Source organism: Ranitomeya imitator, chromosome 9, assembly GCF_032444005.1.
Source record: "Ranitomeya imitator isolate aRanImi1 chromosome 9, aRanImi1.pri, whole genome shotgun sequence".
NCBI classification, from domain to species: Eukaryota; Metazoa; Chordata; class Amphibia; order Anura; family Dendrobatidae; genus Ranitomeya; species Ranitomeya imitator.
In genome coordinates, this window is record NC_091290.1 from 10,402,957 (window position 1) to 10,427,342 (window position 24,386).

Consider the following 24,386-nt stretch of genomic DNA (forward strand, 5'->3'; position numbering starts at 1 on the left):
CGTAGAGGCAGAGGGACACATATTGCAGCATGCGTAGAGCCAGAGGGACACATACTGCAGCGTGCATAGAGGCAGAGGGACTGATACTGCAGCGTGCGTAGAGCCAGAGGGACTGATACTGCAGCGTGCGTAGAGGCAGAGGGACACATATTGCAGCATGCGTAGAGGCAGAGGGACACATATTGCAGCGTGCGTAGAGGCAGAGGGACACATATTGCAGCATGAGTAGAGCCAGAGGGACTGATACTACAGCGTGCATAGAGCCAGAGGGACTGATACTGCAGCGTGCATAGAGCCAGAGGGGCACATACTGCAGCGTGGATAGTGCACAATTTTGGTTTTCCACTAAGCCACTTCCATAACCTTGCACAGACCTTTATATGCACCAACATGGAAATATCACACTTATGGCAGACCATTAGTCATCCCACACAATCCAATACCCTTTTCATGTCCCAAAGTGCCCACCACACAATATGATGTCCACATTGGCCCCCACAAAAATGTACGAAGTCCCTACAACCGTAAACACAGTACAATATCTCTCATAGCGCCCCCACCAAGTATAATGCCCCTGCAGACCCCATACTTAGTGTGATTCCCCCTCACCAGCACAGTATCATGTCTCCAAACCCCCCCCATAAAATGAAGTTGCAGAGCCCCAGAGTCCTGGTCGTTGCAGTAATGTTATTCTTCCACCGGGGGAGTGATGTTACGTCTGAGGGCAATAAAGGAGATCTTCTGTCCAGGTATCACAACCACACAACACACTTCACACTCCAGTCCGCCAGGGGGAGCTAAGCTTCTATCTATTAGGGCACTCCTTACATATAGGTAAAACTGGTAGTCTGGACAGGAAGTTAGTCAGAACCCGACGGAGTTTGGCAGAAGCTGGCTGGAGTGGGTTCCAGCCAGATCCAGACTGCAGTCTGCGGAGGACGAGGGTACACAAAGCTGCGCCTGCCCCACGTGCGGCAGCATCCAAAGAAAGAGACATTAAAGGGAATTGTGTTGTAGTGAGTGAGAAACGAAGTCATAGCAAAAGGAGAGGAATGAGTTCTGTCCTGTAAAAGGCTGCCTCCTTCTGAGGCGCAAAGAATCCCGGTAGCCAGAACACCGAGGGAGTGGGGATCTCTACGTTTTACTTCAGAGACTGGCAGGACAGTTGATTCCACGTTGGCTGCCCGACCATATACCCAGGAGGCACGGTGGCAACTTGTGGGGGCCGGGGCGTCTCTAGGGTCCCTACAAAAAGCCTCAGGCCACAAGTCATACGGTTTTGTCCTATCCTATCCATCAGGGGGACAGAGAGAAAGAGACATAACATCTCCAACACTTGTGAGGACCTTACCGAGTTGCTCAGCAGGGAGGTACTACAACGCCCAGGCGCTAGAGGAAGGCTACTGGTTTCCACCTGGATAAGAGGACTCTGGATTTGCCTTCAGACCGGCCGGACTCTGCCTACCCTGTGGTCCCTACCCTGGACTGTGGACGCTGAAGCCTTCAGTAAAGGTAAAGCGACTGCAACCTTGTGTCCTCGTTATTCACTGCGCCTTACATCATCCACCATCTACATCTCTGGGAAGCCCTGGGGATATACTTCACCTGTGGGAAGGTATACCATCTGGCTGCTGTAACATCGCCCCAGTGGACCCCTAAGCAGCGTCGGTCACCCTGACCGAATACCACAGGTGGCGTCACGAACACTATAATTCCTGTAAACACTCTTCCTTTTATTGGACGCCCCTCAAAGGGCCACGGGCCGGGCCACCGTGACATCTCCCGAATCTAAGGACCCGGTACCGAGTACCCCATTGCCCTGATGTGGGGGCGCTCCAAAGTCCCTACAGCCCCTGAACATAATATGATGTCCCCACAGCTGTACACACAGCATAATACCCTCACAGAACCCCACACACAGTATGATGTCCTCACTTCCCCACACAGTATGATGTCCCTCACAGCACCCCATACACAGTACAATGCCCTCACAATTCCACTTTTAGTATGATGTCTTCCCAGTCCCTCACACAAGGTGTAATGCCCAGATAGTATAATGTCCTCACAGACTGCCATACACAGTATGATGCCCCCAAAACCCCCCAAACAGTATGATGTCCCGACTGCCCCACACATTATGATATAAACAGAATGATGCCCCCAAAGCCCTCCACACAGTAGGATGTCCCCACTGCCCCACACAGTATGATATCCCTTACTGCCCCCTATACAGAGTATGATGCCTCCACAATCCCACTTTTAGTATGGTGTTTTCACAGTCCCTCACACAAGGTGTGATGCCCACACAGTATAATATCCCCATAGCTCTACACACAGTATGATACCCTCACAGTCCCACACAGTATGACGTCCACACTGCCCCCACACAGTGTGATATCCCTCACGGTCACCCATATGCAGTATGATGCCCCCATACACAGTGTCATGCACCCATACACAGTATGATGCGCCCACAAGCCCACTTTTAGTATGATATTATCACGGTCCCTCACACAAAGTGTGATGCCCACACAGTATAATGCCCCCATACAGTATGATATCCCTCACAGCCCCTCACACACACAGTATGATCCCCCCTGCCCCCACACAGTATGATATCCCTCACAGCCCCTCACACAGTATGATGCCCCCACACAGTATGATGTCCCTCACAGCCCCCACACACAGTATGATGCCCCCACACAGTATGATATCCCTCACAGCCCCCACACACAGTATGATGCCCCCACTGCCCCCACACAGTATGATATCCCTCACAGTCCCTCACACACAGTATGATGCCCCCACTGCCCCCACACAGTATGATATCCCTCACAGCCCCCACATACAGTATGATGCCCCCACACAGTATTATATCCCTCACAACCCCCACACACAGTATGATGCCCCCACATTGTATGATGTCCCTCACACACAGTATGATGCCCCCACAGAGTATGATATTCCTCACAGCCCCCCCCACACAGTATGATGCCCCCACTACCCCCACACACTATTATATCCCTCACAGCCCAAACACATTGTATGATGCCCCCACACAGCATGATATCCCTCACAGCCCCCACACAGTATGATGCCCCCACACTGTATGATGTCCCTCACAGCCCCCACACACAGTATGATGCCCCCACACAGTATGATATCCCTCAGCCCCCCCACACAGTATGATGCCCCCACACAGCATGATATCCCTCACAGCCCCCCATACACTGTTTAATGCCTCCACAACCCCACTTATAGTATGATGTCTTCACTTCCCTCACATAAGGTGTGATCCCCACCTAGTAAAATGTCCCCACAGACCCCGGTACATTGTTATAATGCCCCCACACCAGCATCCCATGTACCCATGTGTCCCGTCACACCCATCTCTTATGACTGAGCGGGAATCTGCTGACCAGTGATGTGAGCTATGAGTTCCTTCAGCCTCTACATAGATGTGATGGTTCATTGCTCCATCCTTGTATTATCATGTATCTGTTTCCTGGGGTCACCTGAAGTGAGGACACACTCCAGAGCTCCCAAAACTGCTCCCTAAATTAGGTACTGTCCTAACTAATCCAGGGCAGTTGGGAAGTATGGCTATGGTCTGATAAACCAGCCCCCATGCGAATACACTGAGGGGTTAATGGCAAACTCAAATAGTCACATTTTTTGTGCACATGGACCTTGCACTAAATTTTGCAGTATCCTGACACCAGAAAACTATCCTAGAAGGAATAAGACCCCCCTCTAATCCCCCTTTGTGTTTCAGGTCGTCACCATTTTCAAGCTCTCCGCTTGCTGTCAGTGAATGAGGGCAGTGATTTGTGCCGCTGCTGCTGGCGTGTTATCAGAGGTGTGTGGATCCATTCACAGGACAGGATTCCGGTACAACGAACCTGGGTCCCACGCACTGATCCACTCATCTCTGTGTACGCGGAATACCATTGCTTCCATTTCTCATTTTGGAGCCAGGCACTGGTTTGCTGTCTGTGAGTGGAAACAACAGAGTTCTCATTCACTGACAGCAACAAGTATCCTGAAAATGGTGAACAATTCAAACCTAAGTTATATTAAAGGAGCACAGCCCTATTCCAGTGATGGGGCCACATCAGGCCCTGGAGCTGCTTTCTGTCGCCCACCGCAGATGCTGGGAGTATTTGGAATGTGGATCTGCAGGGATTTGTCACCAGTGATTAATTAAGGGAACTCCGTTGATTGAGAGGGGGTCAACTTCTCCAGTAAAAGCCATGAAAAGTACCCCATGACTCTGGAGATAATTCTCCAATCATTGGCTGTCCATGTGACGTGTTATTATTAGTCACCGCAACTCTCAGGCCACGTTCACACATGCAGAAGTGCTGCATTTTTTTCTGCAGCTTTTTTCTTTTCTATATGTGACCACACAAAGATATACAATAACAACGTGGCCTAATTATTGTGTTCTAAATGCTTTTCTTTTTTCTACCTTTTCCCCCTTTTTTTAAAGCTAGGATTCTGTGCTTAAAAATGCAATTGATTTATTTTTTTTGCACTTTTTTTTTCTTTCTCAGCTATAGGGAAAAAATTCACCCCCAAAAACGCACAGTTCTACAGCATCTTTAAAAACACAGTGGCAACGATTTTCATGATATCAATTCCACTCTTCATCAAACATCAGGTTTTTTTGCACACAAAAACTGCGGCATTTATACTATGTGGGAACACGGCCTTTTACATATGAACACCTGGAATATACCCCAGAGCTGCATTCACAATTCTGCTGGTTGTCATAAGGACCTGTTGACCTTTGGTTACCCTAACTCTAAGGACCTTTACTTCAGGGGATGCACTTAATTTTGGCAAATTTTAGTAGCTGAAAAAAACAAACAAAAAAAACTTCCCATGATGCAAAATGAGATCTATGCCGACATGGAAGCGATCACTTGATTCCATAATGGAAGATGTTGTGCCGCATGGAATCCTAGAGGTCCTCTCTCAGGCACAGGAGCCCAGTCGTTAGCAGATTTGGCCCTCAGGCTGCTGACACTTAGTATTTCTATGGTCCACGTTCTTCTAGGATGGAGCAGACACATGGCCAGCATGGGTCTGGTGGAGCAATTGCCACCATACAAATCTCGGTATTACCCATGAGTTATTGATGCATCTCTATAGAAGATCAACAAACAAATGTTCAAAGAAACCAAAGGCAGAATACTGGAGAATGCGGGGGTCGGCCACCCATTCAGGAACCGAAGAAAACAAACACCGTGATTTTATTTAGCGAGGATTGTTAGGCTGCAGGTCTTCCTAAGTCACACATTCATAAGTGTGTCCTAATGAGGTCTATTCATCAACGTCAAGGCTTGAAAAGAGATGTTTGTTTTCTCAAAAGAAAAGTGACTTTCCTGTAGGAGGACAATTCATCAAATTAATAAATAGAATTATTTTCGATGACTTTTATGCCCATGTGAAGGTCAGGATTTATCGAGTTTGGATAGGAAAGGTTTCGGAGATTTGTTGAATGGTGCCTTCAAGACATGAGGGGAACCTAGAGTGGTGCAGAGGGTAAGGTCTATCACTTGGGGTTATGTCACAGGGGTGGATTAATCACCTATTCTGTACACCACGGACGGACCACCCAGCAGTTATATACTGGCTTCATGGTGAGAAGTAACTCTTGCATCATCTCCCATAATACAGGATAGGGAAGGCCTGTAGGGAAGACCTACTGAGACAGCCTGCCGACGAGAGAACTGGTCTGCAGAGAAGAGTCACTGAAATGACCTGTAGAGGAGAGAGATGGCCTGAAGATGAGAGAGATGGTCTGCAGAGGAGAGAGATGGTCTGCAGAGGAGAGAGATGGTCAACACAGGATAGCCCCTGAAGTCAATTTTAGAGAAGAGAGAAATCCTGCAGTGGAGAGCACCTGAGGTTGCCTGTATAGAATCGAAATGACCTGCAGAGGAGATCCAATGATGTCGCCTGTACAAGGTAGAGATAGACTTCAGAGGAGAGCCACTGAGGTGGACTGTAGAGGATAGAAACGACCTCTAGAGGAGAGCCACCGATATGGCCTGCAGACAACAGCCCCTGAGGTGGTCTGTACAGAAGAGCGACAGCCTGCAAAGGAGAGCCCCGGAGGTCACATGTAGGAGGAGAGAGAAGGCCTGCAGAGGAGAGCTCCTGAGGTTGCCTGTAGAGGAGATAGACAGCCTGCAGAGGAGAGCCCCTGAGGTTGCCTGTAGAGGAGAAACATGGCCTACAGAGCAGAACCCCTGAAGTTGCCTGTAGACTGCAGAGGAGAGCTCCTGAGGTTGCCTGTAGAGGAGAGAGACAGCCTGCAGAGTAGAGCCCCTGAGGTTGCCTGTAGAAGAGAAACATGGACTGAAGAGAAGAGCCCTTGAGGTTGTCTCTAGGAGGAGAGACCGCCTGCAGAGGAGAGCACCATTGGTCTTCTGTAGGAGGAGAGAGATGGTTTGCAGAGGAGAGCCCCTGAGGTCGCCTGTAGAGAGAGAGAGCCTGCAGAGGAGAGCCCCTGAAGTTGTCTGTAGGGGAGAGAGATGGCCTGCAGAGGAGAGCTCCTGAGGTGGCCTGTAGGAGGAGAGAGAGGCAGCCTGCAGAGGAGAGCTCTTGAGGTCACCAGTAGAGGAGAGAGACAGCTTGCAGAGGAGAGCTTCTGAGGTCACCGGTAGAGGAGACAGCTTGCAGAGGAGAGCCCCTGAGGTTGCCTGTAGAAGAGAAACATGGACTGAAGAGAAGAGCCCTTGAGGTTGTCTGTAGGAGGAGAGAGAGATGGCCTGCAGAGGAGAGCACCAGAAGTCTTCTGTAGGAGGAGAGAGATGGTCTGCAGAGGAGAGCCCCTGAGGTGGCCTGTAGGAGGAGAGAGAGACGGCCTGCAGAGGAGAGCTCTTGAGGTCACCGGTAGAGGAGAGAGACAGCCTGCAGAGGAAAGCCCCTGAGGTTGCCTGTAGAGAGAGACGGCCTGCAGAGGAGAGCCCCTAAAGTTGTCTGTAGGGGAAAGAGATGGCCTGCAGAGGAGAGCTCCTGAGGTGGCCTGTAGGAGGAGAGAGACACAGCCTGCAGAGGAGAGCTTCTGAGGTCGCCGGTAGAAGAGAGGGACGACCTGCAGAGGAGAGCTTCTGAAGTCACCGGTAGAGGAGAGAGACAGCCTGCAGAGGAGAGCTTCTGAAGTCGCCGGTAGAGGAGACAGACGGCCTGCAGAGGAGAGCTTCTGAGGTCGCCGGTAGAGGAGACAGACGGCCTGTAGAGGAGAGCTTCTGAGGTCGCCGGTAGAGGAGAGAGACAGCCTGCAGAGGAGAGCTTCTGAAGTCGCCGGTAGAGGATAGAGACGGCTTGCAGAGGAGAGCTTCTGAGGTCGCTGGTAGAAGAGAGAGACGGCTTGCAGAGGAGAGCTTCTGAGGTCGCTGGTAGAAGAGAGAGACGGCTTGCAGAGGAGAGCTTCTGAGGTCGCCGGTAGAGGAGAGGGACAGCCTGCAGAGGAGAGCTCCTGAGGTAGCCGGTAGAGGAGAGAGACAGCCTGCAGAGGAGAGCTCCTGAGGTGGCTTGTAGAGGAGAAGCAGCTGGTATACAGGTGAATTGCAGAGTTGAGACTCAGTTAACAGCTGAGAGATGCGAGTGGAGAAAGAGAATGTCAGTTTTGGATAAGCTAGGTGCAGATGCAGCAGATAGACTTGAGACCATGTGGGGCTAAAGACTGATGTTGCAATACGCAGGCAGAGGTAAGATGAGTCTCGGCACTCAAGGTTGGCCAATACATAGCAAAAAAAAAGGGAAGAAGCCAGCACTGCTTATGGTCAGAACGCAATAACTGAAGTGCAATTGCACATAAATTCTAACTGTATTTCAAATATGAGACATTTAGCAAACAATTGATCAATTCTTTGAGCTACCCCGCCACTTCACGGCAATCTCATAATGGGGCAGTCCTAATCTTCGTATTTTATTTACGTTGTGCCATTATGGCTTCCTGAATGTATAAAAAAAAGGACCACATTAAATGCGAACTGTACCTGGAGCATTTTCAGAATCACTCCCTTGGTGCCAGGAAAGGCAAGCGCAGGTAAAGGCCGATCAGGTCCAGTGCGGACATTTCAGATCTGGCTTCCACACTGCCAAACCCGCACCAAAGATGAAGGGTGAGACAGGCTGAGACACAGGTGCACAATTAACTTGAGCCTGAGGCGGGGCAGGGCTGCTGTGTGTGTGCACAGCAGCCTATCAATCACAGTGAACACAGAAAGAATGGCGCACATAACCCAGCGTGCGCGGCAACAGTGGTGGTCAGCCACATATCAATGCAAAGCAAAAAAAAAGGGAAGAAGCCAGCACTGCTTATGGTCAGAACGCAATAACTGAAGTGCAATTGCACATAAATTCTAACTGTATTTCAAATATGAGACATTTAGCAAACAATTGATCAATTCTTTGAGCTACCCCGCCACTTCACGGCAATCTCATAATGGGGCAGTCCTAATCTTCGTATTTTATTTACGTTGTGCCATTATGGCTTCCTGAATGTATAAAAAAAAAAGGACCACATTAAATGCGAACTGTACCTGGAGCATTTTCAGAATCACTCCCTTGGTGCCAGGAAAGGCAAGCGCAGGTAAAGGCCGATCAGGTCCAGTGTATTGAAATACAGTTAGAATTTATGTGCAATTGCACTTCAGTTATTGCGTTCTGACCATAAGCAGTGCTGGCTTCTTCCCTTTTTTTTTTTGCTTTGCATTGGTATGTGGCTGACCACCACTGTTGCCGCGCACGCTGGGTTATGTGCGCCATTCTTTCTGTGTTCACTGTGATTGATAGGCTGCTGTGCACACACACAGCAGCCCTGCCCTGCCTCAGGCTCAAGTTAATTGTGCACCTGTGTCTCAGCCTGTCTCACCCTTCATCTTTGGTGCGGGTTTGGCAGTGTGGAAGCCAGATCTGATATGTCCGCACTGGACCTGATCGGCCTTTACCTGCGCTTGCCTTTCCTGGCACCAAGGGAGTGATTCTGAATATGCTCCAGGTACAGTTCGCATTTAATGTGGTCCTTTTTTTTTTTTTATACATTCAGGAAGCCATAATGGCACAACGTAAATTAAAATACGAAGATTAGGACTGCCCCATTATGAGATTGCCGTGAAGTGGCGGGGTAGCTCAAAGAATTGATCAATTGTTTGCTAAATGTCTCATATTTGAAATACAGTTAGAATTTATGTGCAATTGCACTTCAGTTATTGCGTTCTGACCATAAGCAGTGCTGGCTTCTTCCCTTTTTTTTTTTGCTTTGCATTGGTATGTGGCTGACCACCACTGTTGCCGCGCACGCTGGGTTATGTGCGCCATTCTTTCTGTGTTCACTGTGATTGATAGGCTGCTGTGCACACACACAGCAGCCCTGCCCTGCCTCAGGCTCAAGTTAATTGTGCACCTGTGTCTCAGCCTGTCTCACCCTTCATCTTTGGTGCGGGTTTGGCAGTGTGGAAGCCAGATCTGATATGTCCGCACTGGACCTGATCGGCCTTTACCTGCGCTTGCCTTTCCTGGCACCAAGGGAGTGATTCTGAATATGCTCCAGGTACAGTTCGCATTTAATGTGGTCCTTTTTTTTTTTTTTTTTATACATTCAGGAAGCCATAATGGCACAACGTAAATAAAATACGAAGATTAGGACTGCCCCATTATGAGATTGCCGTGAAGTGGCGGGGTAGCTCAAAGAATTGATCAATTGTTTGCTAAATGTCTCATATTTGAAATACAGTTAGAATTTATGTGCAATTGCACTTCAGTTATTGCGTTCTGACCATAAGCAGTGCTGGCTTCTTCCCTTTTTTTTTGGCCAATACATAGCCATTACAAGGCGTTCTCCACAGGCTTGTATGTAGACCCCTGAAACTGAGCTGTGGCACGGGCCCCCCAACTGGAACCACGTTGGCTCTAAGAGAGGCCAGCTCTTGCCACAACCAATACTCTGAGTACTCCCTGCATACAGTAATTTCTACTGGTAAACGGTAATTGTGGGCAGAGAGGCCCGGGTGCAAGTATGGCATTCACATCTCATTTACAATACCCGGCCATTGTAGACTTTCTTGGATAATTTCTAAGGACTGGATTAGGGAATGTCTGGTTGGCCCTTTGGCAATTATCGAGTGGTGGTAGAAGTCCTTGGAGTAACATCATAGAAGGACATGGTCTATAGGCATGCAGCTCTGGAGGCAGCATTCATTTCTCATACTTAAGTGAGTGACTGTAACTAATGGCTCTAAGGACGTCATGTATTTCTGCATCAATGGGTTCTGCGGCCTCAGGTCCACCACACAGACTGACGATTTATGTCTCGGCTGAGCCCAGTTGTCTCTGTGTTTACCTCTCTACTGCAATTGCCGTGAAGCCACAAAACTCCTTCTGATCACACGTCTTCCAAGACTCCTCTGAATGACTGAAGGGACGGTAATAAAGTGGCCTACAGAGCAACCTATTGATGACCTGCAAAAAGCCGCTCTGTTTCATTTGGAATTTCCATAGCCTAAATGTGTAAATGACATGGAAATTCTGCAAGAAAGGGCACCCAGTGTCTGACTTCTGAACCTTCGCTAAACATCGTGCTTTTATGTGTATGATTTGGTCCAGAAGGTAAAAGTTCACTCCAATTTCTAACACATCCAGCAGGAGCCGTCATTCCTATCCACGACACTGATGCATGGACACACTTGGGCTAATCAGAGGCTTGTGATGAACGTTAGAGTCAGTGGAGCTCCAGTATTATGCATCTCGCATCTTACTAATTCTTATTTTCACCAAACTGTACTATTCCCTATGTGATGGAACATAAAGAAAACTTGTCACTACACTATGTGACCATTATATGCCTTGCATCCTACATCAACACCAGTTTTCCCCTCTGTAGGCGCTACCTCTAATTTTGAGTTGTCTCTGAGCTAGTGGGTGGAGCGTAGTTGCTATGATGTCTCCCATACACAGCACACACAGACATGAGGGATTTCTGCTCCCCTGTCTCTACGTAGCACATGTTCAGAAGTAGCAGAAGAATGGACTTCATTATATAGCAGTGCTGAGAAGTGTAACTATGAAAGCAGCTTGGGGATGAAATAAACACTTACTAGAAATCAATAGTATGTAGGCCATTATACAGCAGACCTGAGCAGTGCAACTGTGAAAGCAGCTTGAAGATGAGATAAACACTTACTAGAAACCAGTAGTATGTAGGCCATTATACAGCAGACCTGAGCAGTGCAGCTGTGAAAGCAGCTGTGGGATGAGATAAACACTTACTATAAATCAGTAGTATGAAAGCCATTATTCATCAGCCCTGAGCAGTGCAGCTGTGAAAACAGCTTGGGGATGAGATAAACACTTACTAGAAACCAGTAGCATGGGGAACATAATACAGCAGACCTGAGCAGTGCAACTGGGAAAGCAGCTTGGGGATGAGATAAACACTTACTATAAATCAGTAGTATGGAGGCCATTATAAGCAGACCTGAGCGGTGCAGTTGTGAAAGCAGCTTGGGTGTGACATAAACACTTACTAGAAATCAGTGCAATGAAGAACATTGTATATAAGTACTGAGCAGTGTAGCCATGAATGCAGCTTGGGAATGAGGTAAACACTTACTAGAAATCCGTACCATGGAGTATATTGTATGGCACTACTGAGCAATGCAGATGTGAATCCAGCACTGAGGTGAGATTAAAAAAATACTAAAAAAAAACAGCAGTATCGTTATGCAGCAGCCTGAACAGTGTAGCTGTGAATCTAGCTCTGAAGTGAGCTAAAACACTCCAAAGGCATTATACAACAGCTCACTATAAAGCATCATCTTCATCTGTCATTTCTGCCAAATATTCCATTCATTCAGTCAAAAACTATTCATCTTGACACATACACATTGGGTTTGACGATAAAAAAATCCTTTTTTTTCCCTTGACATTTGCTGTTCTCTGCACGGACACCCCAAGGTCACGGCTTGCAAAGTTTAAATGGTGGTGCAATGTTACAGCTTTGGGAACGGGTCCATAGTGGACGTACCAAAGATGTGGCCGTCATGTGTCATTTATGGAGCTGATTTTCAAAAAAGTTAAGATGGCATTGCTTTTTTATTTTTTTTACAAATGACTTGACTCCAGCATTGCTGGCACTTTTATGGTCCCACCCCTGGAACATTTAATCCCATACCCTCAATTCTCCGTAAAGTAAATCATTGACCCTATAGCTGACCTACAACGTCGAGTCCTGGTTTATTACGCCTATGGCTCCGTTTTTTCCATTCTTTTTTTTACTCCAGTTTTAGGGTTAAGAAATGTCATATGCTGACTCATGGAGGTCAATATTTACTCAACTTTTGCATAATTCTCAGGAACTCATGCAAATTTTCTCGTGGCACCAAAACTTTAACACCTGCTCCGGCCGCAGAGATAAGAAGGTTAATCGGAAATCCGGAACAATCTGCAAATTAATTCAAAATGGAACTAGGATTGGAAATGTAGACAATGATCCAAAAAGACTTATCTAAAGCCAAACACTGAAGTCAGATACATATCTCCTGACTTCACCCACCGCTCCTGGAGACGACGCTCCGTGATCGGTGGCCAGGTGGCCATCTGTCATGCATTACGGTGGACAATCTGGGTGTTGACTCTCGGAGTGAAGGTAGCCATAGACTATGAATATCTGCTGGGATTTCCACGCCTGGATCCTCCAACAGTCTACACTTAAGGTCTATGGAAGCTTGAGGATCATTCCTAGGACATCTGTCAGAGAACAGTAGTCAACAGGTTGGTTTATAATCCGCCCTAGCCTATTGGTACCAGGGCATATCTGTAGGTGGTAGCATTCACTTTTCCGTCTTGGTGCCACCTGTAGCAGATACTGAGAATGCCAATAACAAATTAGTCTAAAATTTTTGCCAAAATTTGCAGTAAATCCGTAATATAAATTATTGTTAAAGATTTAGAAGCAGATTCCCTGCCTTCACCTCCTTCTCTTGGCTCCTTTATTTATCCCTCCGCTATCGTCAGCAGATACGTGAGACGAGATCTTAAAGCAGGAGCCATGGAAGTACAAAGATCGGCAAGAAAGCCACCAAAGCTCCTGGAAGGATGAGAACAGTGGCTTTATTTTCACCAGAATCTGTGTGATTTGGTTTTGCCACTGTGAAATTTTGGGGATTTGCTGCAGAAATGTTGCACCACATTATGAACCCTCCCAACCGGCTCGGTTCACATTACCACTTAGCATTGAGGCTTTCGGTTATGCTATTCCTCATTCATTTGCAAATTCTGGTGGATCCCAATAACTTTACTGGGGTTTGTTGTGGTTCTGAAAAATTGACTCAAAATCTATTCTTACCAAAACTGTAAGGAATGATGGAAGCTCCAATGGAATCTCTGGTCACAAGGTGACAGCATTTTTGTTGTACAATTTTCCCCAAATGTCTCTTGAAGTTCTCTGTGGATACAATGTAACGTATGCGTTCTCCGCGGATACAATGTAAAGTATGCGTTCTCTGCAGATACAATGTAACGTATGAGTTCTCTGCGGATACAATTTAACATACGAGTTCTCCGCGGATACAACGTAACGTATTTTTCCAAAGCGTTTGATACCGTGCCGCACAAGAGGTTGGTACACAAAATGAGAATGCTTGGTCTGGGGGAAAATGTGTGTAAATGGGTTAGTAACTGGCTTAGTGATAGAAAGCAGAGGGTGGTTATAAATGGTATAGTCTCTAACTGGGTCGCTGTGACCAGTGGGGTACCGCAGGGGTCAGTATTGGGACCTGTTCTCTTCAACATATTCATTAATGATCTGGTAGAAGGTTTACACAGTAAAATATCGATATTTGCAGATGATACAAAACTATGTAAAGCAGTTAATACAAGAGAAGATAGTATTCTGCTACAGATGGATCTGGATAAGTTGGAAACTTGGGCTGAAAGGTGGCAGATGAGGTTTAACAATGATAAATGTAAGGTTATACACATGGGAAGAGGGAATCAATATCACCATTACACACTGAACGGGAAACCACTGGGTAAATCTGACAGGGAGAAGGACTTGGGGATCCTAGTTAATGATAAACTTACCTGGAGCAGCCAGTGCCAGGCAGCAGCTGCCAAGGCAAACAGGATCATGGGGTGCATTAAAAGAGGTCTGGATACACATGATGAGAGCATTATACTGCCTCTGTACAAATCCCTAGTTAGACCGCACATGGAGTACTGTGTCCAGTTTTGGGCACCGGTGCTCAGGAAGGATATAATGGAACTAGAGAGAGTACAAAGGAGGGCAACAAAATTAATAAAGGGGATGGGAGAACTACAATACCCAGATAGATTAGCGAAATTAGGATTATTTAGTCTAGAAAAAAGACGACTGAGGGGCGATCTAATAACCATGTATAAGTATATAAGGGGACAATACAAATATCTCGCTGAGGATCTGTTTATACCAAGGAAGGTGACGGGCACAAGGGGGCATTCTTTGCGTCTGGAGGAGAGAAGGTTTTTCCACCAACATAGAAGAGGATTCTTTACTGTTAGGGCAGTGAGAATCTGGAATTGCTTGCCTGAGGAGGTGGTGATGGCGAACTCAGTCGAGGGGTTCAAGAGAGGCCTGGATGTCTTCCTGGAGCAGAACAATATTGTATCATACAATTATTAGGTTCTGTAGAAGGACGTAGATCTGGGTATTTATTATGATGGAATATAGGCTGAACTGGATGGACAAATGTCTTTTTTCGGCCTTACTAACTATGTTACTATGTTACTATGTTACTATGTATGAGTTCTCTGTGGATACAATGTAACTTATGCGTTCTCTGCGGATACAATGTAACGTATGAGTTCTCCGCAGATACAATGTAACGTATGCGTTCTCTGCGGATACAATGTAACGTATGAGTTCTCTGCGGATACAATTTAACATACGAGTTCTCTGCGGATACAATGTAACGTATGCGTTCTCTGCGGATACAATGTAACGTATGAGTTCTCCGCGGATACAATGTAACGTATGCGTTCTCTGCGGATACAATGTAACGTATGAGTTCTCCGCGGATACAATGTAACTTATGCGTTCTCTGCGGATACAATGTAACGTATGAGTTCTCCGCGGATACAATGTAACGTATGCGTTCTCTGCGGATACAATGTAACGTATGAGTTCTCTGCGGATACAATTTAACATACGAGTTCTCCGCGGATACAATGTAACGTATGAGTTCTCTGTGGATACAATGTAACGTATGAGTTCTCTGCGGATACAATGTAACGTATGAGTTCTCTGCGGATACAATGTAACGTATGCGTTCTCCGCGGATACAATGTAACGTATGAGTTCTCTGCGGATACAATGTAACGTATGAGTTCTCCGCGGATACAATGTAACGTATGCGTTCTCTGCGGATACAATGTAACGTATGAGTTCTCCGCGGATACAATGTAACGTATGCGTTCTCTGCGGATACAATGTAACGTATGAGTTCTCCCGCGGATACAATGTAACGTATGAGTTCTCTGCGGTTACAATGTAACGTATGAGTTCTCTGTGGATACAATGTAACGTACGAGTTCTCTGTGGATACAATGTAACTTATGCGTTCTCTGCGGATACAATGTAACGTATGAGTTCTCCGCGGATACAATGTAACGTATGCGTTCTCTGCGGATACAATGTAACGTATGAGTTCTCCGCGGATACAATGTAACGTATGCGTTCTCTGCGGATACAATGTAACGTATGAGTTCTCCGCGGATACAATGTAACGTATGCGTTCTCTGCGGATACAATATAACGTATGAGTTCTCCGCGGATACAATGTACCAAATGATGTCCCCATGGATACAATGTAACGAATGAGATCTCCGCTGATACAATATAACGTATGAGTTCTCCGCGGATACAATGTAACGAATGATAATACCCAGGTTGTTTTTGCTCCCAACTGCTTGTTTTTGTGAATGGGGCGCCTATGATTAGAAGCTGTTAAAGAAGGATCTTTGTGGTTTGGCGGCCGGTACAGTTAACACAAGCAGAAATAACAGTTGTGGTGAAAACACTTCCTCCCCTCCCGGCCACTTCCACTTCCATCATGAATCTGTTTCCCCCCTGCTCCATTACTTCTTGTGCAGAACGATAATTAAGTAATTGTCCGACCCGTACAGTGAGCGCAGCTCTGTTATCAGCTGGACTTCATTCACGTTCTTAGAAGCGCGGTTTAGATGGACGGTGCAGATAGAAGTAACCACAATAGCACCATCAGCCGAACAGCGCGGCTCCTTAATGTCACAGTTACTCCAAATACCATTAAGATACGTTAGCGGTGAGGTACAGGACTACGGACAGGACTGTGCATCTAGTGGGATCAGGGGTGAACCTGGCCACACTGCTGCCTGAGGCGAACTTCAAAACGGCGCCCCCCAAACACATATACAGTGCAGCCCCCCTATAGGGCTCCCATCACATATACAGTCCCCCCATACATTACATGAGTGATAACTATTGTACATTCTACAATTGGTCATAAATCAGACAGTATAGTCCTCCATACAGTATTCTGGGCACCACAGTGCTCCACACATAATAATGAGCCCCATACATTGCTCCATACAGTAAAAGGAGCCCCACATGATGCTCCATACTGTATCATGGCCACACAGTTCTCCATACTGTATAATGGCCACATATGATGCTCCATACTGTATAATGGCCACACAAGATGCTCCATACTGTATAATGGCCCCACATGATGCTCCATACTGTATAATGACCGCACAAGATGCTCCATACTGTATAATGGCCCCACATGATGCTCCATACTGTATAATGGCCCCACATGATGCTCCATACTGTATAATGACCACACAGTGTTCCATACAGTATAATGGCCACACATAATGCTCCATACTGTATAATGGCCACACAGTGCTCCATACTGTATAATGGCCACACATGATGCTCAATACTGTATAATGGCCACACATGATGCTCAATACTGTATAATGGCCACACAGTGCTCCATACTGTATAATGGCCACACAGTGCTCCATACTGTATAATGGCCACACATGATGCTCAATACTGTATAATGGCCACACATGATGCTCAATACTGTATAATGGCCACACAGTGCTCCATACTGTATAATGGCCTCACAGTGCTCCATACTGTATAATGGCCACACATGATGCTCAATACTGTATAATGGCCACACATGATGCTCAATACTGTATAATGGCCACACAGTGCTCCATACTGTATAATGGCCACACAGTGCTCCATACTGTATAATGGCCACACATGATGCTCAATACTGTATAATGGCCACACATGATGCTCAATACTGTATAATGGCCACACAGTGCTCCATACTGTATAATGGCCACACATGATGCTCCATCTACTATATAATTGTCTAAGGGTCATTTCCGTCTTTCTGTCCCGGATATTCATTGGTCGCGGCCTCTGTCTGTCATGGAATCCAAGTCGCTGATTGGTCGTGGCAAAACGCCCACGACCATTGCCACGACCAATCAATGACGGGCGCAGTCCGGCTGCAACATGGCCGCTCCTTCCTCCCCGCAGTCAGTGCCCGCTCAGTACTCCCCTCCAGTCAGCGCTCACAGGGTTAATGGCAGCACTAATGGACCGCGTTATGCCGCGGTGTAACGCACTTCATTAACGCTGCTATTAACCCTGTGTGACCAACTGCGTATGCAGCATCAATAGTAAAAATATCTAATGTTAAAAATAATAATAAAAAAAAATCATCATATACTCACATTCCGGCGCCTTTCCTGCTCCTCGCTACGCTCCAGTGACCGCTCCATGCAAGTGGCAGGTTCCGGTGGCAAGGATGGTATGCGACAAGGACCTGCCATGACGTCGCGGTCATGTGACCGCGACGTCATCACAGGTCCTGCGCCCATACCAACCCTGGGACCGGAAGTTGCCGCCTGCACCGCACACAGGGCCAGGACATCAACAGAGGGGGAGTATATGTTTATTTTACGTCTGTATACTACATGGCTCTGTGCTGTATACTCCGTCGCTGGGCAATATACTATGTGGCTGAGCAATATACTACGTAACTCGGCAATATACTGCGTGGCTGGGCAATATACTACGTGGCTGGGCAATATACTACGTGGCTGAGCAATATACTACGTGACTGGGCAATATACTACGTGGCTGAGCAATATACTGCGTGGCTGGGCAATATACTACGTGACTGGGCAATATACTACGTGGCTGGGCAATATACTACGTGGCTGGGCAATATATTGGGCTGGGCAATATATTGGCTGGGCAATATACTACGTGGCTGGGCAATATACTACGTGGCTGGGCAATATACTACGTGGCTGGGCAATATACTACGTGGCTGGGCAATATACTACGTGGCTGGGCAATATACTACGTGGCTGGGCAATATACTACGTGGCTGGGCAATATACTACATCGCTGTGCAATATACTACGTGGCTGGGCAATATACTACGTGACTGGGCAATATACTACATCGCTGTGCAATATACTACGTGGCTGGGCAATATACTACGTGACTGGGCAATTTACTACGTGGCTGGGCAATATACTACATCGCTGTGCAATTTACTACGTGGCTGGGCAATATACTACGTGGCTACTGTACTATAGCAGCGTTAATGGAGTGCGTTACACCGCGGCATAACGCGGTCCATTAGTGCTGCCATTAACCCTGTGAGCGCTGACTGGAGGGGAGTACTGAGCGGGCACTGACTGCGGGGAGGAAGGAGCGGCCATGTTGCCGCCGGACTGCGCCCGTCGTTGATTGGTCGTGACAATGGTCGTGGGCGTTTTGCCACGACCAATCAGCGACTTGGATTCCATGACAGACAGAGGCCGCGACCAATGAATATCCGGGACAGAAAGACGGAAATGACCCTTAGACAATTATATAGTAGATGGATTTTTTTTTCTCAGTCCTATTTCAGCTGAGAAAAAAAATCGCCCACATAGTATATTGCCCAGCCACGTAGTATATTGCCCAGCCACGTAGTATATTGCCCAGCCACGTAGTATATTGCCCAGCCACGTAGTATATTGCCCAGCCACGTAGTATATTGCCCAGTCACGTAGTATATTGCCCAGCCACGTAGTATATTGCCCAGCCACGTAGTATATTGCCCAGCCACATAGTATATTGCCCAGTCACGTAGTATATTGCCCAGCCACGTAGTATATTGCCCAGCCACGTAGTATATTGCCCAGCCACGTAGTATATTGCCCAGCCACATAGTATATTGCCCAGTCACGTAGTATATTGCCCAGCCACGTAGTATATTGCCCAGCCACGTAGTATATTGCCCAGCCACGTAGTATATTGCCCAGCCACGTAGTATATTGCCCAGTCACGTAGTATATTGCCCAGTCACGTAGTATATTGCCCAGCCACGTAGTATATTGCCCAGCCACGTAGTATATTGCCCAGTCACGTAGTATATTGCCCAGCCACGTAGTATATTGCCCAGCCACGTAGTATATTGCCCAGTCACGTAGTATATTGCCCAGCCACGTAGTATATTGCCCAGCCACGTAGTATATTGCCCAGCCACGTAGTATATTGCCCAGCCACGTAGTATATTGCCCAGTCACGTAGTATATTGCCCAGTCACGTAGTATATTGCCCAGCCACGTAGTATATTGCCCAGCCACGTAGTATATTGCCCAGCCACGTAGTATATTGCCCAGCCACGTAGTATATTGCCCAGTCACGTAGTATATTGCCCAGTCACGTAGTATATTGCCCAGCCACGTAGTATATTGCCCAGCCACGTAGTATATTGCCCAGTCACGTAGTATATTGCCCAGTCACGTAGTATATTGCCCAGCCACATAGTATATTGCCCAGCCACGTAGCATATTGCCCAGTCACGTAGTATATTGCCCAGTCACGTAGTATATTGCCCAGCCACGTAGTATATTGCCCAGCCACGTAGTATATTGCCCAGTCACATAGTATATTGCCCAGTCACATAGTATATTGCCCAGCCACGTATGTCACAGGTTACAAAATAAAAAATAAACATACTCATCTGATCCAAGGGCCCCTTGTAGCGCGCGGCTGCCGCCATCTTCCGTTCCCAGGATGCATTGCGAAATTACCCAGATGACTTAGCGGTCTCGTGAGGCTGCTAAGTCTTCTGGGTAATTTCGCAATGCATCCCGAAAGCGGAAGATGGCGGCCGGCTCGGCGGACTACGGAGGGTGAGTATAGCAGGTTTTTTTTTATTATTATTATTTTTAACATTACATTTTTTACTAATGATGCCGCATAGGCAGCATCAATAGTAAAAAGTTGGGGACACACAGGGTTAATAGTGGCGTTAACGGAGTGCGTTACCCGCGGCATAACGTGGTCCGTTGCCGCCGGCATTAACCCTGTGTTAGCGGTGGCTGGAGGGGAGTATGCGGGCGCCGGGCAGTGACTGCGGGGAGGAAGGAGCGGCCATTTTCTTCCGGACTGTGCCCGTCGCTGATTGGTCGTGGCTATTTTGCTGCAACCAATCAGCGACTTGTATTTCCATGATAGACAGAGGCCGCGACCAATGAATATCCGTGACAGAAAGACAGAAGGACAGAAAGACTGAAGTGACCTTTAGACAATTATATAGTGGATAACTCCTGCTAATAATAATGACTGGGCCAATTTTTCCAATTCTGACCACTGTCACTTAATGAGGTTATAGCACTGGAACGCTTCAACTTTGTTGCCATTTTGGCAGTATGCTTCTGGTCATTGTCCATTTGGAAGACCCATGTCCGCCCAAGCTTTAACTTCCTGGCTGATTTCTTGAGATGTTGCTTCAGTATTGCCACATAATCTTCTTTTCTCACGATGCCATCTATTTTGTGAAGTGCACCAGTCCCTCCTGCATGAAATAACCCCACAACATGATGCTGCCTCCACCATGTTTCACAGTTGGGATGGTGTTCTTAGGCTTCCAAGCTTCTCCCTTTTTCCTCCAAACGTAGCGATGGTCATTATGCCCCAAAAGTTCAATTTTACTTTCATCAGAGCACAGGACATGTCTCCAAAAATTAAGATCTTTGTTCCTGTGTGCATTTGCAAACATTAATCTGGCTTTTTATGTTTTTTTTTTGTTTTGGAGTAATGGCTTCTTCCTGGCAGAGTGGCCTTTAAGCCCATGTTGATACAGTACTTGTTTCACTGTGGATACTGACACAATCTTACCAGCTTCCGCCATCATCTTCACAAGGTCTTTTGTTTTTGTCCTAGGGTTGATCTGCACATGTCAAACCAAAGTACGTTCATCTCTGGGACACGGAACCCATCTCCTCCCTGAGCGGTATGATGGCTGGACATTCCCATCTTGTTTGTACTTGCGTATAATTGTTTGTACAGATGAAAGAGGCAACTTCAGGTATCTCGAAATTGTACCCAAGGATGAGCCAGATTTGTGCAAATCCACAATTCTCTTCAAGACATCTTGGCTGATTTCTTTAGACGTTCCCATGATGCTACACAAAGAAGCAGTGTGTTTCAGGTGTGCATTAAAATACATCCACAGGTGTGTCTCGGCAGTCCAGAATTGTTTAAAGGCACAGTAATCTTAGTGTATGGAAACTTCTGACTTTGCAGTAAGTAATAAAATTACCGTAAAATATTCTCTCTCTCATTATTCTGGCATTTGGCAAATATTAATAATTATGGTAATCCTAATTGATCTAAAATGGGAAAGGTTTCTTCGGATTTCATGTCAGATGTTGAGAAAAACCTGCAGATGTGTCTTTTTATATAGTGGATGGAAACTTCTTGTTTCAACTGTTTATATGTAGTCTATTTTAAAGATTTATTATGTTTTTTGCATATTCTGCACTTTTTATTCTGATTTTCATTCTTTCGTTTGTTTTACTCCAGTAGTCACATAGACAATGAATGGAGCAGAGCGACGGATGCTCAACTTCTATAGAATTGATCTCTTAGGCTATGTTCACACTTTGCGGATTCCACTGCGGATTTTTCCGCAGCAGAATTCCAAAATCCGCAGTGAAAACCTGTCGCGGTTTTTACTGCGGTTTCTTCTGCAGATTTTCATCTGCAGTTTCCTATTGGAGCAGGTGAAAATCCGCAGAAAAGAAGTGACATGCTGCGGAATGTAATCCGCTGTGTTTCCGTGCATTTTTTCCGCAGCATGTGCACAGTGTTTTTTTGTTTCCCATAGGTTTACATTGTACTGTAAACTCATGGGAAACTGCTGCGGATCCGCAGCGGTCAAATCCGCTGCGGATCCGCAGCAAAATCCGCAAAGTGTGAACATTGCCTTACAAGTCTGAGAATCCAGAGGTGGATTGTTTTTCTGTATTCTCCCCCTCTGCCACTACATTATAATATGAGGAACCGTGTAGAGGAAGGACCCCATTTCTCAGAGACTTGGCAAGAAATTTCAGACTTGTTAAGACCACAACCTCCAAAAACAAGTCTGTCAAATGACATCATGTCTATGAATTACAGTAAAGTTATATTTAGTGAGGATTCTGCTCTCAAGTAGGAATATTTACGGATTATGTTCTTATATAGCGCCAACATATTCCGAAGCGCTTTACCGTACAACGATCGCAGATAATACAGGATCAGTAATGTAATGTATGTACACAGGGACTGCACCAGCAGAATAGTGAGTGCAGCTCTGGAGTATAATACAAGATACAATTCAGGATCAGTAATGTATGTACACAGTGACTGCACCAGCAGAATAATGAGTGCAGCTCTGGAGTATAATACAGGATGTAACTCAGGATCAGTAATGTAATGTATGTACACAGTGACTGCACCAGCAGAATAGTGAGTACAGCTCCGGAGTATAATACAAGATACAATTCAGGATCAGTAATGTATGTACACAGTGACTGCACCAGCAGAATAGTGAGTACAGCTCTGGGGTATAATACAGGATGTAACTCAGGATCAGTAATGTGATGTATGTACACAGTGACTGCACCAACAGAATAGTGAGTGCAGCTCTGGAGTATAATACAGGATATAACTCAGGATCAGTAATATAATGTATGTACACAGTGACTGCACCAGCAGAATAGTGAGTGCAGCTCTGGAGTATAATACAGGATATAACTCAGGATCAGTAATATAATGTATGTACACAGTGACTGCACCAGCAGAATAGTGAGTGCAGCTCTGGAGTATAATACAGGAGGTAACTCAGGATCAGTAATGTAATGTATGTACACAGTGACTGCACCAGCAGAATAGTGAGTGCAGCTCTGGGGTATAATACAGGATGTAACTCAGGATCAGTAATGTAATGTATGTACACAGTGACTGCACCAGCAGAATAGTGAGTGCAGCTCTGGAGTATAATACAGGATGTAACACAGGATCAGTAATGTAATGTATGTACACAGTGACTGCACCAGCAGAATAGTGAGTGCAGCTCTGGAGTATAATACAGGGTGTAACTCAGGATCAGTAATGTAATGTATGTACACAGTGACTGCACCAGCAGAATAGTGAGTGCAGCTCCGGAGTATAATACAGGAGGTAACTCAGGATCAGTAATGTATGTACACAGTGACTGCACCAGCAGAATAGTGAGTGCAGCTCTGGAGTATAATACAGGATGTAACTCAGGATCAGTAATGTAATGTATGTACACAGTGACTGCACCAGCAGAATAGTGAGTGCAGCTCTGGGGTATAATACAGGATGTAACTCAGGATCAGTAATGTAATGTATGTACACAGTGACTGCACCAGCAGAATAGTGAGTGCAGCTCTGGGGTATAATACACGATGTAACTCGGGATCAGTAATGTAATGTATGTACACAGTGACTGCACCAGCAGAATAGTGAGTGCAGCTCTGGAGTATAATACAGGGTGTAACTCAGGATCAGTAATGTAATGTATGTACACAGTGACTGCACCAGCAGAATAGAGAGTGCAGTTCTGGAGTATAATACAGGAGGTAACTCAGGATCAGTAATGTAATGTATGTACACAGTGACTGCACCAGCAGAATAGTGAGTGCAGATCTGGAGTATAATACAGGATGTAACTCAGGATCAGTAATGTAATGTATGTACACAGTGACTGCACCAGCAGAATAGTGAGTGCAGCTCTGGAGTATACTACAGGATGTAACTCAGGATCAGTAATGTAATGTATGTACACAGTGACTCCACCAGCAGAATAGTGAGTGCAGCTCTGGGGTATAACACAGGATGTAACTCAGGATCAGTAATGTAATGTATGTACACAGTGACTGCACCAGCAGAATAGTGAGTGCAGCTCTGGGGTATAATACAGGATGTAACTCAGGATCAGTAATGTAATGTATGTACACAGTGACTG

The 24,386-nt window shown here is 46.2% G+C and overlaps 1 long non-coding RNA gene across 1 annotated transcript in view; it reads left to right on the forward strand.

Annotated features, from left to right (window-relative positions):
* Positions 1-21,612, forward strand: part of LOC138649541 (uncharacterized) — a 36,648-nt gene extending 15,036 nt beyond the window's left edge. Inside the window, exon 3 of the long non-coding RNA XR_011315321.1 lies at positions 21,296-21,612. This is a non-coding gene — a long non-coding RNA (uncharacterized lncRNA). The remainder of the gene's footprint in view (positions 1-21,295) is intronic.
* The last annotated feature ends 2,774 nt before the right edge of the window (positions 21,613-24,386 follow it).